The sequence below is a fragment of the Notolepis coatsorum genome, assembly GCF_963971535.1.
Source record: "Notolepis coatsorum genome assembly, chromosome: 17".
NCBI classification, from domain to species: domain Eukaryota; kingdom Metazoa; phylum Chordata; class Actinopteri; order Aulopiformes; family Paralepididae; genus Notolepis; species Notolepis coatsorum.
Window position 1 is genome coordinate 37,353,623 of NC_140181.1, and position 7,577 is coordinate 37,361,199.

A 7,577-nucleotide genomic window follows, 5' to 3' on the forward strand; every position below is an offset into this window, starting at 1 on the left:
AGAGTGCTATAGCTTGGGGAAGATGATGGGAGAAGAGTCCCGAGCCAATCTCTGGTTCTTCAGTGATGTAATTGAGTTGGAAAAGGAAGATGTTAAACTGTCGATAACGGTGAATCAGACATTGAAGATACTGGGCAGGACTGACAGCACGCTGTCGTGACATTCGCCTGGAGACTTGGAAAGCAGCGTGGGAGGAAACATATAGGGCAGACCTGGCCGCCTGCTCAACCAAATCACAGCGGAAGACAGGCGTCCCAGGTCTCTCCATGATTAGTTCACATTGCTCATGCCTGTGCATGACCATCTGATTACAATGTCAATCGTCTCTAGTTCTTAGTCAGCACAGCCATGGTGCAGGGGGAAAGTAATCCACACAGTAATCCAATATGTTGGAGAAAAAATATTAATCCACAGTTTATATTAGGCACAAAAAACACAGTCTACACACCCCCTTAGGGAAGCAAGGTCCTGTCAGCCTGTGACACGATTCAGAGACGATCGCTGTTAGTCATAAGAGATACATCAAACCCCAGTACACAGCAGGGGACAGCCAGTGGGCATCTGGGCATGAATATTATCCAGGGATGGTGTGATGGCTGTTCACTCCTACAGTCATCTTTTAGGGGTGTATTTCACCTATAGCGTCATCAAGGGTTTGTCACCGTTCACTAGTTTCTACCCCAGCAGCAGGACCAGCTCTCAGGAGCCTTGCCTGGCTGCTGTTGTTACTATGGTCCTACTGCAGTTCTACTATGGACCAGCTCTCAAGAGCCTTGCTGCTGCTAAAACGGCACTACTTCAACCAGTAGGGTTTGCTCTTGAGTTGATCACCATGAAATGATGTAGATGAAAAAAAAATAGTTGTCTTATAGGGACTGCTACCTTATCATTTCATTGAGCTGTAATTAACACTACACAAGGATTCAGTGTCCCCAATGACATCACCGGTGGCCTTATTCACCAGTGGGGGGATTTTCTAGCATTGATTTGACCCAAGACCCAGATACACTTACAGATCCTGTTACCTCCACAGGAAATGACCGTAAGTCAAACACGTGGCAGCAGGCAGGACACTAATGACCCTTTAAAAAAAAATTAAGATTGATTTTATATATTTCAGCTCTATATTCCTGTATGTTTTGGTACAGACCTAACCCTTGTATTATGTTAACTTTTAGGACCCTTTCGTACTGTTGGGCTCAAATTGACCCAGGACATCATTAGGGCTTTAAAAGCAATTCAGAAATAGAAAGTTACTTAAAACCTCATTAACATTGTTCATGTAAAAACGTCACTATAATAACGTGGGCTTCATGAATTATGCTTATTTTGGAAGAAATGTATTCAAAGCCTTATACACAAATGTCCCTAATGAAGGTGGCATCCAAGCCCTCAAATATCTTCTTCTAAAAAAAAAAAATACCTCGCGGAAAAAAATCTAATCTACGAATTCCAATCTGGCTTCAGAACATCCCACTCCACTGACACATGCCTTCTCTACTTGAACGACCACATCAAACAAGAGGTGGACGCGGGCAAATACTGCGGCATGGTCATGCTGGACCTACAAAAGGCCTTCGACACTGTCAATCACACCATTCTGATTGACAAGCTAAAAGCAATTGGTTTTGATAGTTTATCAGTGAGCTGGATACAATCCTACCTGGAGGGGAGGGAACAGATGGTGGAAGTAAACGGTACCCTATCCCCCCCCCTCACAGTGAGCTGTGGTGTTCCACAAGGAAGCATACTAGGACCGCTACTATTCCTAATTTATGCAAATGACATGTCGTCAGCTTGTGACTGCAACTTGTTCCTGTTTGCGGACGACTCAGCCCTGCTGGTCTCTGACAAGAACAAGTTACAGGTTGAAAAAGCCCTCAGCTCGGAACTAGGCAAAATCTGCATATGGCTCGCCGACAACAAACTATCATTACACATGGGCAAAACAGAGTCCATTCTCTTCGGTTCAAATAACAAACTCAGCAAGACTGACGGCTTCTCGGTTACAGTGGGTGACAATATTGTCACAAGGAAAGATGAAATTACCTACCTGGGTTCCATCCTAGAGGCTAATCTTTCCTGTGACAAAATGGCATCCAATGTAATAAAAAAAGTCAACCAACGAACGCGATTCTTGTACCGGATCTCCTCTCTGGTAAACAAGAATACCCTGAAGACTCTAGCAGGAGCACTCATTCAAGGGTACTACGACTATGCTTGCACCTCATGGTACCAAAGCACCTCAAAGGCACTAAAAAACAAATTACAAACATCTCAAAACAAGCTAGTCAGACTACTACTTGACCTGACTCCTAGAACCCACCTCACCCCTGCCCACTTTGACAACCTAGGATGGCTTAGAGTAGACGACAGAGTACAGCAACTTGCAATGGGCCTGGTCTACAAGATACACTACGCGACCAAGGTACCCATGTACATGTCAAAATACTTCCCAAAGGTCAGTGAATACCACGATCACAACACCAGAGGGAGCTCCACAAATCATGTAAAACCCAGATTCGGCTCAAACAAGGGACTAAACACGTTTCGCAATTATGCCACATCAATGTGGAACGCCCTGCCTAAAGCTGTAAAGGAATGTGAATCACTACCCACCTTCAAAAACACTCTAAAAAAACACCTACGTGAGACTGCAATTCGAAACTGGCCCCTACAAATGTCCTAACCTAATTGTACAGTAAATGACCAAGTAAGGCTTTGTCAACATTCCAATGTACAGTGTAAAATGTGTGTGTGTCCCCTACCCAACCCCCCCCCCCCCCCCCCCACCTCCAATGTACAGCCCTCACCCAACCCACCCAACCCCACCAACCTCCTCCAATGTACAGTTTCTACGCCAAATGTATATACACTCCTTTTCTGGACACTTTTGTATCACAAACAGTACTGTATTTGCAAATCTGATATGTCATAAATGTATAGATGTAGCAGTACTGTCTATCTGTATGTCATGTATGTCATATATGTTATGATGAATTGAAAATGGGGGACCCTGGTGGAAACAAGACGAAAGTCTTTCTCTGGTCTGCATCCCCTTAACAATTGTATGTATTGAGATGTACTGTACTGTACCCATTCTGCAATCTGTTAATAAACTTTTCAATCAATCAATCAATCACATCTGCATCACTATACCCTTGCCGAACTCCTGACTTTATTTAATTATTATTTAATGTTTCAGGAGGATTTCCTCCTACAACAAAAAGGTGTTGCCATCGGCTCCAACATGTCCTGCAATTTTGCCAGCCTTGTATATGTAGGATTCTTGGAAGAGACAAATACATTTAATGCCACTAACCCCTTTCTGTAAAAATGTCTAGCGTTATAGAGGTAGTAGATGACATTTTTAGGGGAATGTCGAATAATCAATGTCGACCAGTCCTTCACCTTGTACTTAAACTCTATCTCTGAACACTTAAAGTTCACCCTGAACTATAATTTACATATAATTAGTTTCCTTGAATGAATGAATGAATGAAAACTTTATTTAAAGGGGACATGTACTGCTATTCCTAGCACTATTTGGGCAACTTTACACAATTCCTGTTAGTCTATTGAAGACATTTGTAAGTTTTTTTTTCTCAAAAAAATGCATTGTTTTATATTTCTAATCAAGTACTCAAAACCATCATTTTCCAGCTTCAAGATTTCAGGCTGTTATGGCCTGGCTCCGCCCATAAGCACTTTGAGTGACAGTCAGTCCACACAGTCTGCGACTGGTAGACAGAGAGAGATAGAGAGAGAGAGAGAGAGAGAGAGAGAGAGAGAGGGGGGGGGTGCGAGAGAGAGAAAGAGAGAGAAAAAAAAGACAGGCCGTCTCTTCCTTTAGTTTTTTCTCTCCCTGCGGCAGCTTGTGGGGGGGGGGCCTCCCTTCCTCCCCTCTCCCATGTGGCGCGGCAGCCCCCCCCCCCCCCCCCAAGTGCTCCCTCCCTCTCTCTGTCTCCCTCTCTCTCTCTCTCTCTCTCTCTCTGTCTCTCCCTCTCTCTCCCTCTCTCTCTCCCTCTCTATCTCTCTCTCTCCCTCCAGAGTATGCAGAGGTGTCGGGTTTCACTGCCTCGCAGTATGAGGAAGTGTTTTTCCACTCGCTGTCTAGTCTATGTAGATTGTGGGCGGGCATTAGCTACAACCACAGAGCCAATCACATCACTGTCTTCTACCCAGAGCCTAAATGACGTGACTCAGGCCTTCAAATCAGGATGGACTAATTTACTGGAGCAGGAAATTATCTGAGCTGAATCAGAGCAATCCGCCAATATGGTATTTAGACACTAAAACACATTGATACTAACTCCTATTACTATAATACAATGCTAGAGACTGAAAAATGACATTTATAGTACATGTCCCCTTTAAAGTTGCAGAATGGGTACAATACAGTACGGCTCAATACACACAATTGTTAAGGGGATGCAGACCAGAGAAAGACGGTTGTCTTGTTTACATCAGGGTCCCCCATTTTCAATTCATAATGACATTTATGACATACATGACATCATGACATTTATGACATAGGGACATACATGACATACAGGTATATAGTACTGTTACATTTGTGACATATATGATATGCAAATATACAGTACTGTTACCCAGAGATCCTAACAGAAAATATATACATACGGTGGGGAGGAGACTGTCTAATAGGAGGGGGTGGGGTGGGGGGGTTTGGACATTTACGGTGGCCAGTTTAGAATTGCAGCCTCCCGTAGGTGCTCTTGTGGTTTTGAATGTGGGTAGGGATTACATTTTTTTACAGCTGTGGTGTTTAGTCCCGTTTGTGCCGAATCTGGGTTGCACATGATTTGTGGAACTCCCTCTGGTGTTGTGGGCGTGGTATTCGCTGACCTTTGGGAAGTATTTTGACATGTACATGGGTACATGTACAATATGATTAAAGTTCTTTATGCCTCACCGTCAGCAATGATAATGAAAATATGCTCCTCACTCTTCCCGGTCTCTCGGTCTTCCAGACAGGGTTGTCCTCTGAGTCCCGGACTTTTCGCGCTTTCCCTCTAACCATTAGCCCAATTTATAAGGCAAACAGAAGAAATCATCCCTATAACAATCAAAGATACCCCACATAAAATTGCTCTTTATGCGGACGACTTACACATTTTTATGAAAGACCCCTCCCAGTTGGCTACAAATTTACATAAGATGATGAATTCGGTAAACTATCAGGCTTCAAAATTAAGGCAGCTTGTCTGCCTCTGAATGAGTTGGCCAAACCAGTGCAACTACCGGCCGACATCCCCATAGTTGAACACTAAATACCTAGGCAGAGAGATTTTCCCCACCCTACAACAGACAACTATATAACTTTACAGCCGGCACATATAATAAAATACACCAAGTACTAAATAGATGGTCAAGCCTTCCTAACTCATTACAGGCCCGAGCATCCATAATCAAAATGAACGTACTACCCAGGATAAACTTTGTCAGCTCAATGCTCCCCTTACCCCCTCCAATAGACTACTGGCGCAAGTTACAAACTATGATATCTAAATTTATTTGGAATAACAAATGCCCAAGAATCAAAATAACCACCACTCAATGTAGGAAACAGGATGGGGATTTGGCAATCCCTCATTTTAAGTTTTTTTTTTTATCCACTTTTTCTCCCATTTTTCTATATTTTCTCCCATCCCAATTTCGTATCATCCAATTCAACCCTCCCCTGTCACGAACGCTGTTTCTTGCCTCCCACAAGCCGGCTGCAATGAGGACTAAGTCATACATAGCACAAGTCCCCTCCGGTACTTGAGGTAACCATAGGCGGCGGATGGGCTTATGGTCTAGGTAGGCTGTATTGGGAACGCCCCCTCGCGCATAGCGTGAGAAAAATTTGACCTTTTATTTTTGGTTTCACGCAAACTGTCCAGGTTCTGATTTCATATACACACACACTACTAGGCTATACTACAGCGAGCCCCACTCATTTATATATAGTGCAAATTAAGTGTTCAAATGAAGGCATCCAATAATATATGAACCATTGTCTTACCTTAATGCATATAAATGCGACGTTTCGTCTTGGTGAGAATTGAATCACAAGTTGCAATGAAGTGAAAGTTTTTCGTAATTTAGATCTCATCATGCTTTGAAAACAATGTACATACAGTAGCTCTAAAAAGTTTCCACGATTTGATGAACTCGGACTCTCATCATGTCCTCTTAGAGCAAGCCCTTGTTTGCCAAGATAAAACAACATACAGCCTCAGGTGATCGCTAGTTATGCCTCCTCGCTTCTCTACAAACTAGCGATCGGCGGGCTGAAATTCAGAACACAGATGTTTGCTTTACTCTGCCTGCGGGATCAGATTCAGGATGATCATGTGAATGATGTGATTGGCCACATTATTTAACCTGAGCCTATGCGTGATTGGTTACTGCCTGTATACCTGGAATGTTAAACGCTGCCACAGATTGACACCTTCGTCGTTGACACCTCGGCCAGCGAGCCGGCTGCAGCACAAGACACACACTAGCCAGCAGCCTGCGCATATATATTATATACATTTCAACAGTGGCGGCCGCTGGCGCTGGTGCCTTGTGGTTCGCAGTTCACGTTAATAGGTCGAGTTGAAAATGTAATGCTCTGAGATGCTCTGGAGCAATCTCTCTCGGTCTCTCGGATCAATCAAATCAAATAATTAACACATGTATGTTGTCATTTTAAACAACTCACCATTCATTCATTATGCATCAGCAGCAGCTAAATTATGTTTATAATGTTTGTATAATGTTTATACAAACGGGTGTGTGCGATGTGATTGGTACAGACAGTACTGGATGCGGTCTGGAATGTCAACTGTGTCACCACACCTACCCATTGACACCTCCGTCGGGGCGACCCCCCCCCCCACACACACACACAGACAGGCTGCCTAATTCTGCAGTATGCCCAATATTATTTATATATAAATGCTAAATATTTACATCAGACATGTACAGACAATGTACAAACAAACAATAATTCTACATATTAGGTACAGGCAAGCATATGGTGTTAGAGTTCTGCAGGGATGTTGTTGACAAGTTCTTTTTTAACCATGTTTTGAAGTGGGGGTGGGTGGGGGTGGGTGGGGGCTCCTGCCAGTCTTCAGTGTATTCAGGCCGTCTGGAATGTTAAGTGTCACCACACCTATCCATTGACGGACCCCAGCCCCCCCCCCCACACACACAGGTACACAGGGGAAAAAAATAAAGGCAAAAAAACCCCCTTTTTTTTTTTTTTTTTTCTTTTTAATAAATAAAAATAATGTGTCGACTGGTCTGGGAAGGCACAGCCTGCCCCAGCCTTATACACCCGCCGCCCATGGAGGTAACAGCAGTCGCATCTTTTTACCTGCGCAGCTCGATCTCTCAGTGGCGAGGAATAACGCGTGGGAGGCTCACGCTGCCCCCGACACTTCCTGATTCTACTGCGCAGGCGCACCAACCGACCTGTAGGAGTCGCTGTCCACAACGCCTGATCCCCACCCATCAGTTTCCCACCCCCTAATACGGCCAATGTGTATTAGTATGAACGGCCAGCTAAACTGAAAGCA